Source organism: Taudactylus pleione, unplaced genomic scaffold (assembly GCF_031769625.1).
Source record: "Taudactylus pleione unplaced genomic scaffold, aTauple2 ptg000746l, whole genome shotgun sequence".
Taxonomy (NCBI): Eukaryota; Metazoa; Chordata; class Amphibia; order Anura; family Myobatrachidae; genus Taudactylus; species Taudactylus pleione.
Window position 1 is genome coordinate 1667375 of NW_028285148.1, and position 18861 is coordinate 1686235.

Consider the following 18861-nt stretch of genomic DNA (forward strand, 5'->3'; position numbering starts at 1 on the left):
CAGCCACAGTCACAGTCACAGACACAGTCACAGACACAGTCACAGACACAGCCAAAGTCAGTCACAGTCACAGCCACAGTCAGTCACAGCCACAGACACAACCACAGTCGCAGTCAGTCACAGCCACAGTCACAGCTAGTCACAGCTACAGTCACAGACACAGTCACAGATACAGTCACAGTCAGTCACAGACAAAGTCACAGCCACAGTCAGTCACAGTCACAGCCACAGTCAGCCACAGACACAGTCACAGCCACAGTCACAGACACAGTCAGTCACAGACACAGTCAGTCACAGACACAGTCACAGCCACAGTCACAGTCAGTCACAGACACAGTCACAGCCACAGTCACAGACACAGTCACAGCCACAGTCACAGTCAGTCACAGCCACAGACACAGTCAGTCACAGCCACAGTCAATCACAGCCACAGACACAGTTAGTCACAGACACAGCCACAGTCAGTCACAGCCACAGACACAGTCACAGACATAGCCACAGTCACAGCCACAGACACAGTCACAGACACAGCCACAGTCACAGCCACAGCCACAGTCACATCCACAGTCAGTCACAGTCACAGTCAGTCACAGCAACAGACACAGTCACAGCCACAGTCAGCCACAGACACAGTAAAAGCCACACTCAGTCACAGCCACAGTCAGTCACAGCCACAGACACAGCCCCAGTCAGTCACAGCCACAGGCACAGTCACAGTCATAGTCAGTCACAGCCACAGTCACAGTCAGTCACAGCCACAGACACATTCAATGTCACAGCCACTGTCACAGCCACAGTCAGTCACAGCCACAGTCAGTCACAGCCACAGTCACACCCACAGCCACAGTCAGTCACAGCCACAGTCAGTCACAGCCACAGTCAGTCACAGTCAGTCACAGTCAGTCACAGCCACAGTCAGTCACAGCCACAGTCAGCCACAGCCACAGTCAGTCACAGTCAGTCACAGTCACAGTCAGTCACAGCCACAGTCAGTCACAGTCACAGCCACAGTCAGTCACAGCCACAGACACAGTCAGCCACAGACACATTCACAGTCACAGTCAGTCACAGCCACAGTCAGTCACAGCCACAGTCAGTCACAGTCACAGCCACAGTCAGTCACAGTCACAGCCACAGTCAGACACAGTCACAGTCAGTCACAGCCACAGTCACAGTCATGGTCAGTCACATCCACAGTCACAGTCAGTCACAGCCACAGACACATTCAAAGTCACAGCCACTGTCACAGTCACAGCCACAGCCACAGTCAGTCACAGCCACAGTCAGTTACAACCACAGACAAATTCACAGTGACAGTCACAGCCACAGTCAGTCACAGCTACAGACACAGCCACAGTCAGTCACAGCCACAGTCACTCACAGTCACAGCAACAGTCAGTCACAGTCAGTCACAGCCACAGTCAGTCACAGTGACAGCCACAGTCAGTCACAGCCACAGTCACAGTCAGTCACAGCCACAGTCAGTCACAGCCACAGTCAGTCACAGCCATGGCCACAGTCAGTCACAGTCACAGTCAGTCACAGTCAGTCGCAGCCACAGCCACAGTCAGTCACAGCCACAGTCAGTCACAGACACAGTCACAACCACAGCCACTGTCAGTCACAGCCACAGTCAGTCACAGTCACAGTCAGTCACAGCCACAATCACAGCCACAGTCACCGTCACAGCCACAGTCACAGCCACAGTCACAGTGACAACCTCAGTCACAGTCACAGCATCAGCCACAGTCTCACAGTCAAAGCCACAGCCACAGTCACAACCTCACTCACAGCCACAGTCTCACAGCCACGGACACAGTCACAGCTACAGTCATGGCCACAGTCACAGTCACGGCCACATCCACAGCCACAGTTACAACCACAGCAACAGTCACAGCCACAGTCACATTCAATGTCACTGTCACAGTCACAGCCACAGTCAGTCACAGCCACAGTCAGTCACAGCCACAGTCACACCCACAGCCACAGTCATTCACAGCCACAGTCAGTCACAGCCACAGTCAGTCACAGTCTGTCACAGTCACAGTCAGTCACAGCCACAGTCAGCCACAGTCAGTCACAGTTAGTCACAGTCAGTCACAGTCACAGTCAGTCACAGCCACAGTCAGTCACAGTCACAGTCAGTCACAGCCACAGTCAGCCACAGACACATTCACAGACACAGTCACAGTCAGTCACAGCCACAGTCACAGACACAGTCAGCCACAGACACATTCACAGTCACAGTCAGTCACAGCCACAGTCACAGTCAGTCACAGCCACAGTCACAGCCACAGTCAGTCACAGTCACAGTCAGTCACAGCCACAGTCACAGTCATGGTCAGTCACAGCCACAGTCACAGTCAGTCACAGCCACAGACACATTCAAAGTCACAGCCACAGCCACAGTCAGTCACAGCCACAGTCAGTTACAACCACAGACACATTCACAGTGACAGTCACAGCCACAGTCAGTCACAGCCACAGACACAGCCACAGTCAGTCACAGCCACAGTCACTCACAGTCACAGCAACAGTCACAGCCACAGCCACAGTCAGTCACAGCCACAGTCACTGCCACAGTCAGTCACAGTCACAGCCACAGTCACAGTCAGTCACAGCCACAGTCACAGTCATGGTCAGTCACAGCCACAGTCACAGTCAGTCACAGCCACAGACACATTCAAAGTCACAGCCACTGTCACAGTCACAGCCACAGTCAGACACAGTCACAGTCAGTCACAGTCATGGTCAGTCACAGCCACAGTCACAGTCAGTCACAGCCACAGACACATTCAAAGTCACAGCCACTGTCACAGTCACAGCCACAGTCAGTTACAGCCACAGACACATTCACAGTGACAGTCACAGCCACAGTCAGTCACAGCCACAGACACAGCCACAGTCATTCACAGAAACAGTCACTCACAGTCACAGCAACAGTCACAGCCACAGTCAGTCACAGCCACAGTCAGTCACAGCCACAATCAGTCACAGTGACAGCCACAGTCAGTCACAGCCACAGTCACTCACAGTCACAGCAACAGTCAGTCACAGTCAGTCAAAGCCACAGTCTGTCACAGCCACAGTCAGTCACAGGGGCAGCCACAGTCAGTCACAGCCACAGTGACAGTCAGTCACAGCCACAGTCAGTCACAGTCACAGCCACAGTCAGTCACAGCCATGGCCACAGCCACAGTCAGTCACAGTCACAGTCAGTCACAGTCAGTCGCAGCCACAGCCACAGTCAGTCACAGCCACAGTCAGTCACAGACACAGTCACAACCACAGCCACAGTCAGTCACAGCCACAGTCAGTCACAGTCACAGTCAGTCATAGCCACAGTCACAATCACAGCCACAGTCACCGTCACAGCCACAGTCACAGCAACAGTCACAGTGACAACCTCAGTCACAGTCACAGCATCAGCCACAGTCTCACAGTCACAGCCACAGACATAGTTACAACGAGAGCCACAGTCAAAGCCACAGCCACAGTCACAACCTCACTCACAGCCACAGTCTCACAGCCACGGACACAGTCACAGCTACAGTCATGACCACAGTCACGGCCACATCCACAGCCACAGATACAACCACAGCAACAGTCACAGCCAAAGTCACAGTCAGTCACAGACACATTCAATGTCACTGTCACAGTTACAGCCACAGTCAGTCACAGCCACAGTCACACCCACAGCCACAGTCAGTCAGAGCCGCAGTCAGTCACAGCCACAGTCAGTCACAGTCAGTCACAGTCAGTCATAGCCACAGTCAGTCACAGCCACAGTCAGCCACAGCCACAGTCAGTCACAGTCAGTCACAGTCACAGTCAGTCACAGCCACAGTCAGTCACAGTCACAGCCACAGTCAGTCACAGCCACAGTCACAGTCAGTCACAGCCACAGTCACAGTCAGTCACAGCCACAGTCACAGCCACAGTCACAGCCACAGTCAGACACAGCCACAGTCACAGCCACAGTCAGACACAGTCACAGTCAGTCACAGCCACAGTCACAGTCATGGTCAGTCACAGCCACAGTCACAGTCAATCACAGCCACAGACACATTCAAAGTCACAGCCACTGTCACAGTCACTGCCACAGCCACAGTCAGTTACAACCACAGACACATTCACAGTGACAGTCACAGCCACAGTCAGTCACAGCCACAGACACAGCCACAGTCAGTCACAGCCACAGTCACTCACAGTCACAGCAACAGTCACAGCCACAGTCAGTCATAGTCAGTCACAGCCACAGTCAGTCACAGTGACAGCCACAGTCAGTCACAGCCACAGTCACAGTCAGTCACAGCCACAGTCAGTCACAGTCATAGCCACAATCAGTCACAGCCATGGCCACAGTCAGTCACAGTCACAGTCAGTCACAGTCAGTCGCAGCCACAGCCACAGTCATTCACAGCCACAGTCAGTCACAGACACAGTCACAACCACAGCCACAGTCAGTCACAGCCACAGTCAGTCACAGTCAGTCACAGCCACAGTCACAATCACAGCCACAGTCACCGTTACAGCCACAGTCACAGCCACAGTCACAGTGACAACCTCAGTCACAGTCACAGCATCAGCCACAGTCTCACAGTCACAGCCACGGACACAGTCACAGCTAGAGCCACAGTCAAAGCCACAGTCACAGTCACAACCTCACTCACAGCCACAGTCTCACAGCCACGGACACAGTCACAGCTACAGTCACAGCCACAGTCACGGCTACATCCACAGCCACAGTTACAACCACAGCAACAGTCACAGCCACAGTCACAGCCACAGTCACAGTCAGTCACAGCCACAGACACATTCAATGTCACAGCCACTGTCACAGCCACAGTCAGTCACAGCCACAGTCAGTCACAGCCACAGTCACACCCACAGCCACAGTCAGTCACAGCCACAGTCAGTCGCAGCCACAGTCAGTCACAGTCAGTCACAGTCACAGTCAGCCACAGCCACAGTCAGTCACAGTTAGTCACAGTCAGTCACAGCCACAGTCAGTCACAGCCACAGTCAGTCACAGTCACAGCCACAGTCAGTCACAGCCACAGCCACAGTCACAGCCACAGTCACAGTCAGTCACAGCCACAGACACATTCAATGTCACAGCCACTGTCACAGCCATAGTCAGTCACAGCCACAGTCAGTCACAGCCACAGTCACACCCACAGCCACAGTCAGTCACAGCCACAGTCAGTCACAGCCACAGTCAGTCACAGTCACAGTCAGTCACAGCCACAGTCAGCAACAGCCACAGTCTGTCACAGTTAGTCACAGTCAGTCACAGCCACAGTCAGTCACAGCCACAGTCAGTCACAGTCACAGCCACAGTCAGTCACAGCCACAGTCACAGCCACAGTCACAGCCACAGTCAGCCACAGACACATTCACAGTCACAGTCAGTTACAGCCACAGTCACAGACACAGTCAGCCACAGACACATTCACAGTCACAGTCAGTCACAGCCACAGTCACAGTCAGTCACAGCCACAGTCACAACCACAGTCAGTCACAGCCACAGCCACAGTCACAGCCACAGTCTGTCACAGCCACAGTCACAGCCACAGTCAGACACAGACACAGTCACAGTCAGTCACAGCCACAGTCACAGTCATGGTCAGTCACAGCCACAGTCACAGTCAGTCACAGCCACAGACACATTCAAAGTCACAGCCACTGTCACAGCCACAGCCACAGTCAGTTACAACCACAGACACATTCACAGTGACAGTCACAGCCACAGTCAGTCACAGCCACAGACATAGCCACAGTCAGTCACAGCCACAGTCACTCACAGTCACAGCAACAGTCACAGTCACAGTCAGTCACAGTCAGTCACAGCCACAGTCAGTCACAGCCACAGTCAGTCACAGTGACAGCCACAGTCAGTGACAGCCACAGTCAGTCACAGCCACAGTCACATTCAGTCACAGCCACAGTCAGTCACAGTCACAGCCACAGTCAGTCACAGCCATGGCCACAGCCACAGTCAGTCACAGTCACAGTCAGTCGCAGCCACAGCCACAGTCAGTCACAGCCACAGTCAGTCACAGACACAGTCACAACCACAGCCACAGTCAGTCACAGCCACTGCCAGTCACAGTCACAGTCACAGTCAGTCACAATCACAGCCACAGTCACCGTCACAGCCACAGTCACAGCCACAGTCACAGTGACAACCTCAGTCACAGCAACAGCCACAGTCTCACAGCCACGGACACAGTCACAGCGAGAGCCACAGTCAAAGCCACAGTCACAGTCACAACCTCACTCACAGCCACAGTCTCACAGCCACGGACACAGTCACAGCTACAGTCACAGACACAGTCACAGCCACAGTCACAGCCACAGTCAAGATTAGAACCAAGGAGCTGATTCTGAGTCCGATGCTGCAGTGTCCGTGTATGCGCCTTTTACTGGTCTGGCTTCCGAGACTATATGCAAATGCTGCTACAAGCCCTTTGCCTACAAGCCATGCGTCTGCATGTGCAAGGACTGAGGCTTCCACTTTGAGTATACGATCATATGTACTGCTTGGTGCGGTGTGAGACGCAACCTTCCGTCGTACCACCGAAACGTGCACCACCCCCATTTCCTAGTTACAGGTATTTCCCTATTTCTTGTATTTCTATAATACATTTCCAGTCTCTTTAAGTTTTAAAAATGTAAACGTTTTTTTCCCCTTACTACCCCCCAATACTTTCTTATTTAATTACAATGGATACATTTTAGTCCGAGAAATATTGTTGCTATTCCACATCAGCTACATCAGCATTTATCTAGGATATATTTCGTGTTCCAGCTTCTCTCTGAGCTGATATTTCAGAGTCCACTTTCCAGGCTCCAAGCTTCAGCGCTTCTCTGGGCTGATTACACTTTGCCCTTTTATAAATTCATAGATTCCGTTACCATGTAGTGTTCTCTATTCCCTACAGGCCCAGTCCCCAGTACATTAGATCTGGTATCTGTGCTGTGACATAATACTACGTCCGTCTGTAGTTATATCTGCTTAGATAATAGGAGCCATGCGTGGAGACACCTTTTCTCTGCTGTCCTTTCACCGTGTAATAATAACTGAATTTTAGTACAAATACTTATCATTGGCTTATAGCAATCAGCGTTTTACATAATTATAATGTACGCAGACAGAGTAGCCTCCACTAGACTGGTCTTATGTAAGTTTTTACATGCAATATATATATAGACCAACACATTTACCTCTTAGGTCCTTCCTATATACTCCCTAAACGTGTAATAATATTCCTCATTCATTCCCAATTCATGGCTTTCAGGTCGGATATGTGAGTTAGACAGCTAAAATGTTGACAATCTCAATGGGGACTCTGCAAAGTCAAACACAGCATGCAGACGTGGGGAGTGGTATGCCGACATGGGGAGTGGTATACCGACATGGGGAGTGGTATGAAAAGTCAACTTTCACAATGTCAGTATGTACTGAATGCCTACAGTCTGAATGTCAACATAGATGTACCATCAACAGGCAAAATGTTGACATTCCCAAATGTTGACATGGTTAAACTGTTGACATGTGTATAATGTCGACATTTAACATGTCGACACCAGAATGTCAACATACAGTTTCTGCATGGTTTATCTTAAAGCTAAATCTAACCCTATCCCCAACCCTAACAGAAAAATGTACTGTCAACATTCTGGTATCGACATATAAAATGTCGACACTATGAACATGTTGATATTTTAACAATGTCAACATTAGTGAATGTCGAAATTTTGTATGTCAACAAAACAGTCATGTTGACATTCTGAATGTCGACCTTCAGAACATGCTGACATTCTGGTGTCGACATTCTGACTGTCACCATTGTGAATGTCGGCATTCTGACCAGGTACACAAACATGTTCATAATATGATTAACAGCATTTTAATAGTGTTGGCTTTGCAATTCCAATCATGGTGGTAAAGCGTAAAGTTTGAACTTGTCCAGCAGGCTAAATCGCATAATTATCACGTCGGCATGCCGAGCTCAACCTCACAGTGTCCCCGTTGTGACTGTCAACACTTTATCTGTCTAACTTGTTACCTCCCAGCTATGTCCATTGTTCCACAGTAATATCCCAACATCAGTCATACTAGGAAAAGTTTTTGAAGACTTAGAGCACTTGTTACCTTACATTTTATACCTTTATTCCCAGTATTAATAAGATGGGAATCCGAATTGCCCCTTTCTTAATTCTTCCACCACTCTTGCCTCGTTCCCCTTGGCTAAGGTTTGTTCCCTGTCTTCTCTCTCTTGCCCACTGTTCCTAACTTCATCCTCCCCTAGTTCCTAGTTTCATTTCTCCTACAATCATCTAACAATATTCTAATCTAATCTCATATTATTATTCTACTCAGCACAGCTGCCCTCTCCCTACTGAATGTAGAGGCCGTCGCCAACAGAGGAAACAGCCAAGTTTTCCAAAAGGCTAGCCCCAACTGCCTAGTCGCTATTACTTCCATTCTAAAGGTCCCCTCAATCTTTTTAATGGACCACATGGTACAGGATTTTTAAAGATAACAGAATAATTGGCTAAAATTATTTTCCATTTACCTCTAACTTTTATTGTGGTACCAATATATAGCATGCAATGGTGCACAAGTGGGGGGGTTTCTGAGTCTCCTGGACTGATGTTCCCAATATCATCCAAATTAGCATATTTATTGAGGCATGTCAGATTAGTCTCCCTGAGACTGCTTCTTCTCTTCTTCTAATGCTGAATAAACACTAGATGATATATCATGTGTAGAAGCAAACATTAGTATATCATAGCGACCACATGTACATGTGTACACTCAGGGCCTGATTGAGAGCTGGACGCTATTTGCGCTCGCTCGTTCAGAAAAAGGGGCCAGCTATTTAAATTGAGAGCTCGCTCTTTGCGGTCTGTTGACGCCTCTATGTCTGAGCGAGCGAACGAAACATGCGCTCGCTATTTTGTAAAGACGCCCCCTGGCCGCTCGCATCCTACGTCATCTCCGCTATTTATTTGATTAATCGAGTTCATCGAAAAGGCATCTTAACTGCTCGCAGTGCTTGTGGTTGGATTTTCCTACCGCAATCATGCGAACAGTTCAGGCTAAGAAACAACCAAGTGACGTGGTCGTTGACGCTGCTTAGTTAATTATGCACACCCTTAAAATGCCTGTTTTGACCATTGGGCACGCCTGCGTTCGGATCTCCACTCCCCGTTTTCAAGCACCTTCCCCTGTTACCATCCACAAACGACTCATCCTGTCACTGAAATTAGCAGGCACTCGCTACTTTGCGAGCGCTCGATTTCCAACCGCAATGACTGGTTGGCGCATGCGCATTACGACCCATACGCATGCGCAGATGTGCAAACATCGCTCAGAGCGAACGAGCGTCGGCTTACGAGCGGCTCTGAATCAGGCCCTCAGTTCATCTTTCAGCGATGTACAGTACAGATATATCCCATTGGCACAGCAGATGCGATATACCTGAAAGAGAGGTCGTTGATATTGTGCAGTGTGTGCGGTCAACAAAACGACCGTACGATCGGTCGGCCTCTGAGTGTTTTGGAGACGTCATCTTCAGTAACATTTGGCTCGGTTCAACACGACAATCTGACAATGTGTACAGAGAACCTATTGATCGTCACAATCCTCTGAACATTCATATCATTCCGTTAATAACAATGGTTGTTTAGTGTTACGAACAAAGGCCCTCATTCAAAGCCGTACGCTCTGAGCAGAGTGCACGCTCTGAATGAGGGCCGCCCTCCATAATTATGTAGCGTCCTCCTGGACGCTCGTATAGCTGTGGGTCACCACCCACAGCCTATACGAGCGTGCAGTTTGATGGCCGCGATGGTCTTGACCATCGCGACCATCGCCACTGCGAGCCGGAGCCTGCGGTTGAGTTTTTCAACCGCAAGGCCCAGAGTGATTTTGGCTCTATCAGAGCCAAAATCACTCCCACTGACATCACTAGTGATGTCAGTGGGCCGGCTTCTGACGGTAGGCGTTCCCTTGGGAACGCCCCCGTCAGGGAGGCACGCCCCCCAAAGGGGGCGTGCTGTCAATCAACATCGACAGCGCGCACCCTTTGATCAGACATAATGAGCGAAGGAAAGTCCTTCGCTCATCGCGTCTGGCGCATGCGCACGACGGAGCTCCTGCTGTCGTGAGCATGCGCAGTGCACAACATCGACCCACTTGCGAGCGGACAGCCACTTGCGAGTGGGTCTGAATCAGGCCCAAAATCTTTTGTGCTCGATTGTTAGGGAGGTCGTCAAGTTGGTCGGTCTACAGTTACATCATTCACGTGTGTACCTTACATGTCAGTGACCCAGCTGCCTATCTCCCGATTTGAGCCATAGGCATGTCAGTCTCAGACCAAGCATTGACACATTACTGCAAGAGAAGTGCGTTTCGGTTTTCCTAAAAAACAAATACACCTGAACTTAGGGGTTCCGAGTCCAATGGAATCCCGGTTCGGATCACTTTTGGGGTTCGCGAGTCCTGGTTAGGATTTGCTGTAAGTTCGGAAGTTGGATTTAAAAAATGATTCTCGTTTTGGATTGCATGTAAACAGGTCCAAATTACATGATTTTAGCTGTTTTTATCAATTTTAAAGAATTCCTAAACCAAAATTGAATGTGAACCAAAATACTTTAGGGTGGTTTTGCCAAAATCATAACGTTGTTGGGTGGTTTGCCAAAATCATAACATTGTTGGGTGGTTTTGCCAAAATCATAACATTGTAGGGTGGTTTTGCCAAAATCATAACATTGTAGGGTGGTTTTGGCAAAATCATAACATTGTAGGGTGGTTTGCCAAAATCATAACATTGTAGGGTGGTTTGCCAAAATCATAACATTGTAGGGTGGTTTGCCAAAATCATAACATTGTAGGGTGGTTTTGCCAAAATCATAACATTGTAGGGTGGTTTGCCAAAATCATAACATTTTAGGGTGGTTTGCCAAAATCATAACATTGTAGGGTGGTTTTGCCAAAATCATAACATTGTAGGGTGGTTTTGGCAAAATCATAACATTGTAGGGTGGTTTGCCAAAATCATAACATTGTAGGGTGGTTTTGCCAAAATCATAACATTGTAGGGTGGTTTTGCCAAAATCATAACATTGTAGGGTGGTTTGCCAAAATCATAACATTGTAGGGTGGTTTTGCCAAAATCATAACATTGTAGGGTGGTTTTGCCAAAACCAAAGCATGGGGGTTACGCACAACTCTAGTTACTGCACAATTAAAGGTTCTGCACAGAGGAATGCCAAAAAGTGGAACGGGGCATGCACCAATATAGGTCCAAAGTTGCACCTTCACATTTTTTAGGGGGTCATATACTTCCCCAACAGACTTCAGTTGAATCCTCCTCCAGAGGCTAATGATAATCTAAGTTTATTTTACAATTCAATAAAGCCTGATATTGTATTAAATAAAGAATTTATTTTATTCCAGTGTTTGAGCTTAGAAAATATTTATTGACAGATGTAATTTGGACCCCTATGTGCTCCGCGTCTGCCGCGACCATCATATAGTAACTTCTGGATGCACCATGGATACAGTAAATATGTTTATTTCAGATATAGTATGTTTAAAAATGACAAACTTACAGTAGGAAATGGGGGATTCCCTTTTCCCTCCTTCCTCTGATTTAGGACAAAAGTGTACCTACTAAAATGACAGCATCAGATTACCGCTCATCGCTGACGCACACAAACCATTTTGTTGAACATAATTGGATTAAACAATTTGTATCTTCAAGTGGAAGCCGTTGCGTCATTCCTGCTCAGTAATGTATTCTTATCTCGTCGCAGAATGGCGTCCAGCTCGGAATTCTCATTTCCTCTTCCCCTGCCCTCGCCTGCCTGTAAATCCTGAAAGCGAGTTGTCATCCTTTTCAGGCGATTGTAAAGAGGAATATTGCTTGTGATTATTAGATACCGTTTCCTGCAAGTAAATAATATTATTTATGTATTTCTTCCACACCGCACACAATACCTGAGAAATAAAGGATAATGTATGCTCATATGTTCTTTCTTGTTCAGTGTGTGAACCGTGCTGTCAAGCTGCCGGGCAGGTTCTGTATTACTTTACAGTGAGATTCCCGGGAACAAATAATGGCAGAAAACAGAATGAATTGCACGAGTACAGCGTACAGGACGCAGCGCCACAATTACTACGCCATTGCGGCAGAAATCTTATACACAGCGGCTCCTGCTGAGCTTGAACGCATTTGTGTTAAAATGCAGACGGAAAGAGCGTTCACTGAAAGGATGTTATAGCGCTAATACTTTATTACCCTCAGTCTAACATCGCCCCGGTGCCTCTATATCAGTGGTCGCCAACCTTAATTGGGATGTGAGCTACTCGAGAAAAATGGAACCTCTTGAAGAGCTACTAACATTTTTGAAAAAAATAAAAAAAATCTGTCTAATAACCGAAAAAATTAAAGATCATTTAATGAAAATGAAAAAAATGTTCATAGAAAACAACAATGTATTTAATTAATAAAGTGACATTGTTGCACATTTAACTTTTACATGACCAGCCCCAAAGAGGTAAGTACAGTAGAGGAGCAAACGTTATAGGCAGGGCTCGGCAGGAGTCACTCTCCCCAAATGCAGTCGACTCCCTCGTTTTTTGGTTTTGGATCTGTATCTCCTACGTGTTTTGGATCTGGATTTTGTTAAACTTTTGACAAAACTGCCCTTGTGTGTTTTGGCTTTGGATCTGTATTTTTTTTTAAAAATTGATAAAAACTGCTAAAATCACATAATTTGGGCTTTTTTTTGTTCCTACAGTATTATTATTAACCTCGTTTCCTGTCAATTTTGACCATATCGCAGCTCACAATATTGTTTTCATCCGGTTTAGGTCCAAAATTTGCACCAAGGTAGCAGGCTGACTAAGCTAAATGGCAGCAGTGGGCGGCACAAACACGTGGCAGTCCAATTCCAACATGGCACATAAGGAAACATATATTCATTAATCAAGTGGCCTGAGGAAGATGGAGTATGCATGTAGTTGAAGGTAGGGACAGGAAAGGTTGATTGGTAGTAAATTTAATTACATTTTTTGATTCCAAAGCAAATTTATGAGGAAGGAAGGGAGAGCATGGGTGAACAATATGTCTCATGTTTTGCCCACAAAATCAACTTGGTGATTCAGAATATTTTTTTTAAATTAAAGGGGGATGCAGGAGATGCTGTCTGTGGCCATAAACATTTCTGGACATTTTTGGAATTCAGCAACCACATGTCAAAGATTGCAGCAGCTGTGGCAGTTCAACTTCCAACATGGCACATCAGGAAACAAATGTTTTTATTATTCAAGAGGCCTGAGGGAGTTGGAGTATGTATGTAGTTGAAGGCAGGGAAAGAAAGATTTGATTAGTAGTAAATTTAGTTTAATTTTTTGATTCCGAAGCAAATTTATGAGGGAGGAGGGGAGGGGAGGAGGGTTTTACAAAAAAATATTTAAATCATTCACATCAGTCCTTGCCCCAGAAGAAGCCTTGAGCGCTATGCCTGCTGCTGCTGCTAAGAGTGGATTTTCATCCCAGAAGAAGGGAAACCGGAAGACTACTAGTAGTACTTTAAAAAAATGACTGTTAAACAATCCTTTGCAAAGTGGAGCAAGTATGACAGCAGTCACCCAGTTGCACAGCGGATCACTGACGCCATAACATCTGTGCTGGTATTAGATGTGCGTCCAATATCCACCAATAATGCAGTGGGTTTTAGACAGTTAATTGAGGTCCTGTGTTCCCGCTACCAAATCCCATCTAGAATCCACTTCACTAGAAAATCAATTCCCACCTGTACTGGGATGTTAAATAAACTTAATAAGTGACTTTCAAAATGCCATTGTACCCACTGTCCACTTAACCACAAATATGTGGACAAGCTGAAAAGAGCAAACAAGATGTAAGGTTTAAGTCACACATTGTGTCTTTCTTCCCAACTTACACAGATCTGAAGAGATGCAAAGAGCTGTTGGTAAGCAAATTGTCAGCTCAAGTGGCACGTGTTGCTGTGATGGCTTCTCCTTCAGTTTCTCCAGCAATTGCAACTGCCGAGAAAAAACTAAACTTTCCCGAAAGACCCACTGGTGATGCAGATGAGTCAACACAACCAAGTTTTGACATTTGGTCTAAAAGAATTGCCTACAATTAATGAGACATCTACCATGACTCCATCTGGTACAGTCACTATTCACAGAATGGTTGAGGACTATTTTAAATTTTTTAATGATAGCATCCAAATAGGCATGCCAGACAGTCCGTTTGACTACTGGCAGGGAAAAAAAGGCAATTTGGAGGCCCTTGCACGAACTGGTTTGCTCTACTTGAGCTGCCCACCCTCCAGTGTGTACTCAGAAAGAGTTTCAGCACAGCTGGGAACCTTGTCAGCGATCAGCGTAGGAGGCTACATCCTCAAAGTGTGGAAAAGATGATGTCCATCAAAATGAACTACAAATTCTATGCCAATTACATCCAAAAATTTCAGAGGAACCTGTAATGGTGGATTCCAGCGGGGAATAATTAAAATTGTGTGAAGATGATGTACATACTGATGAGGGTGAGGAATTGGATGATGGCGACAACATCTTGCCTCTGTAAAACCAGTTTGTGCATGTAGAGATCATTGCCAGCAATGTCAGCTGCCAATTGGTAGCTTTGTTATGTGGGGGGCGCAAACAAACCAATCGCTTCATGATTGATATTGCTGATGAAGGTTTTGGTGGTGAAGATGGCAGGTTGTTGGATCTAGCAGAGAGAAGGGAGCTAGCTGATGCTGGCCTGCTTGTTGCTACACTTTTAGCCAAAGTTTTTGAATTTTGAAAAAAGTTTTTGTTTTAATGCGCTGCAGATGACGTAACAGGGAGGACGTTCCTAGATGGTTAAGGTTCCTACCTCTACTTACTCTGGCTTTACAAAGGTTACAGATGGCTTGACAACTGTCTGGATTTGGGTAGAAATAATTCCATACATAAGAAGTGGATTTTTTTGTCTTGTGCCCAGGCATGACAATGTGCTTTTCCTTAGCATGGGCAACAACTGTTTCTTCCACTGGTGAATGATTTACACAAACAACATCCTCATCAACAACATTCTCATCATCAATATCCTCAGCATCAACATCCTAATCATCAACATTAGCGTCAGCTTCACAAATATCCTGCTCATCCTGGTGCACTTCCACAGAAGCATCCTCGATGTCAGCATGTTCACTTATGCTTACATCATAATAAGAGGCAGAACCACCAGTTATAATTAGCCTTTCCTTGCCACTTTGTGTGGTGAAAGGCATATTGCCAATTTTATGTCTTTCTGCAGCTAACTTTCCCTTTGATGTTTTTTTTCTTTACCACTGTAAAAGATTGTTTTTTGTTTTTTTTTCCCTGACTTAAGCCCTGTATGCCCTTTAGCATTGGCTTTAGTAGATGATATAGACGGACTAGTATCGTCATGACTGGTGGCACTGGCAGCAGCTCCAGCACTAGTATGTTGTTCCTGCTCTCCTCTTAACTAATCATTCTCCATATCAACAAACACAAATTAAGTGAGGTACAGCACACACTTCAATTTGTACCAATTTTAAATATTACACTGTGGTATGCATGACTCACCGTGTCACAATATTTTTTTATGAATAAGAAAAGAATTACACAATGCCCTACCATTTACATTGTCACAAGGAATTTTATGAATAAGAAAAGAATAACACACTGTGCTACCACTAACAGTGTCACAAGAAATGTAATGAATAAGAAAAGACTAACACACTGCTCTACCATTTACAGTGTCACAATATTTTTTATGAATAAGAATAACACACTGCGCTATGACATATAGTGTCACAATACGTGGATGATAAGCTGCAGTCTGGCCGGCAGTGTCACCGAACTACTAGCTACAGTAGCACACACAAAAAAAAAATGATAACAGATCTTTTTTGGGGGGGGTAATTTTCCTTAACTTTTATTTTTTAACACTGGGGAAGAGCACCTCTGGACGAGGCACCAGCACCTTCATGAACAACACAGCACCCCTTTATGGACAACAAAGCACCCCTGCGGAGCAGTGGAGTGCGGATGGACCACCTGCAGAGTCACAAATACGTGGATGATAAACTGTGGTCTGGCCGGTAGTGTCATTAAACAATAATAGCGTAACTAGTTACTACTTAGTAATTAACTAGCATGCACACAAAAGAAAATGAAAAAAAAATATTTAAATTTTAACTTTTATTTTTTTTACACTGGGTAAGAGCACCCCTGGACGACACAGCAGCAGCCCTTTATGAACTGCAGCCCTAGCCCCTTGATGGACAGGACAACACAGCAGCAGCCCTGCGGCCCAAGCCTCTTTATGGGTAACACAGCAGCAGCCCTGCGGCCCAAGCCTCTTTATGGACAACACAGCAGTATCCATTTATGTACTGCAGCCCCAGCCTGACAACACTGCACCCTTGAACAAATAGTGACAAGTCACTGACAACAACACACAACACTGACTGCACCCTAGAAGAACAGAGCATGTCTGCTCTGTACACTCTCCACAGCCGGAGTGAAAATGGCGCAGATCACCGGGACCTTTATACAATCCAAAGCCCGCGAGATTCCGACAGCGCGAGGATGATGCGTTTTACCTCGTTTTCAGATCCAAGTAAGGTGGGGAACCCCGAGCCTTTCTTGGATCCAACTCGGAATTGGAATGTTCGGGTGGGTCCGGTTCTGTGAGAACCGGACTCATTCATCTCTAATGTCCAGATGGTGTCCATCACGTATTGTGTCAACCTACGGCAATCATCTGACACGTTCCCCCGTTGCTCCACCCATGGCTTTGTCAGAGGTGACTTCCTCCTAGTTGACTCAGCAGTACTGCAGCTAGGAGAGCTACCCGAATTACGGCCGCGAGCTACTGGTCGCTCACGAGCTATGGGTTGGAGACTGCTGCTCTATATCTTATTGGGAAGATGTGGCAGCTATATTTACAGGCCCTGATCCAGTCCTGTACACTAATGCTGCCGCAGCTGCCATTTTCATTGTGACGTGCGAAAATACGTTAATACAACAGCGACGGGGACTTGTACTGAGACGCCCACCTGAGGTGTCGCAGCTGTCAGCCGATGCATACTCAAACGCAGCATCAGATGCAGTTCATGCAAACAATCACCTCCCCGAGTGAGTCTCTGGTCACTCGAAATGGCCACCGTAACTGAGACGCCGCAGCCCTATTTCCTGCACGCGGTATCGCAGACGCAAGATGTGACATGATTCAAAACGGTCGAGACACGCCTGCAGTTTGAGACTCCCCGTTGCCTCTCCCAAACGCACCCTGCCTGTCAATCACACTCCGATTAAAGACTCGCACCGTGCGACTGCGGTAATCTACCTTGACGCATGCGTAGTGGTAAAAAATCGCTCCATTTGCAAAAACATAAGCATAGCGTGCAACCCAGAATCAGGCCCATGGGGAAGACCACATACACCGTGCCCCACACTGGAGCATCTGTTTTACATTTGCTGAGCTGCTTCAACCAGCACTCAGCTGCGCTTTGCCACACATGACATGACAAGCTGAATGGGCATTGTGCCATTGGCAGCGGATTAGACAGACCACACCTGATCAGAGAGACTAGGCAAGTTGCCCCAGCAAAGCAGGAGGGTAAAAGTTCTCTGTAAGTTTTAATACTAATTTATTTATTTTAAAGTTGATGGGAATGAATAGATGTTGTCAGAACTTAAAGCAGATTAGTCTTGTGCAACCCAAAAAAAATGATAAAATATATATAGAGAGAGAGAGAGAGAGAGAGAGAGAGAGAGAGAGTCAAAAGTGTCCACACTCCAAAGTACGTTGATGAAAGGCAGGGTGCTCAATTTAAGCACAAAAAAGTCCATAGAATATAAAAATATATAGAATCGGCACTCACCAAGTAAGAGGTATAAGTATAAAGGTTTAATTACTACTGGCGGAAAGAACAGGGTACATATAGTCGACGTTTCGATCCCATTCAAGGATCTTCATCAGGACACAGCAGCAGTTCAGCAGTTCCAGACAACAAGGCAGCCAAGTGTAAAATTTTGGTGAGTGCCAATTCTATATATATATATATACTGTATATATAAAAAGTTATGGTCACTTTGGTCGATGTTTCGACCCCTGGTGGTCATTGTCAAGACAGTCCAAAAAGGCATCAGCCGTTGGGCGGTATGGTGGTGTAGAGGGGGGGATTTCTGGTCAACAGGAAACTCCCCTAAGTGTCCCCCTCTCGATCAGGCAGTGATGGGGAACAAACTTGTACTTTACTGGGTGCTTCATGGTACCTTAATCCACTTTAGTTTTTTAGGATTATATTGTATAATCTGCGGATTTAGTTCCGCTTTACACTCACCCATGTAGCAGTCTATCTGATAGAATCCCATCAAGGGACATAGACGCAGAACACTTTCTATTCTCTCATTAAAAAGAAGAAACTCCATTATTAAATTATATTTTACTAAGTGTCACTTATGCTGGCCATACACGCTGCAATTATCGGGACGATCCGCCCGATATCGGCGGATTGCCGCGATAATTGTAGCGTGGGGGGGCGACCGAGGGTTAAATATTGCTCGGTCGGGCATGCTGGATTGTCCAGCATGCCCGTCCAATGCGATATTTACCCGGTAACTGTCGGCCGCATCGGGCAGTGTATGCCCAGCGCGGCCGACAGACAGACATTTCCTGTGTTCCTTCCTATGGAAGGAACAGGGAAATGTCTCGTCCCCCGGGGGCGGAGCGCAGATGTCGGGCTATACACTGTGAGATTTCTCTCACAGTGTATGCCGCGGACATC

The 18861-nt window shown here is 46.7% G+C and overlaps 1 pseudogene; it reads left to right on the top strand.

Moving 5' to 3' along the window:
• Positions 1 to 1177: 1177 nt before the first annotated feature.
• Positions 1178 to 11889, top strand: LOC148477121 (uncharacterized; annotated as a pseudogene).
• Positions 11890 to 18861: the final 6972 nt, after the last annotated feature.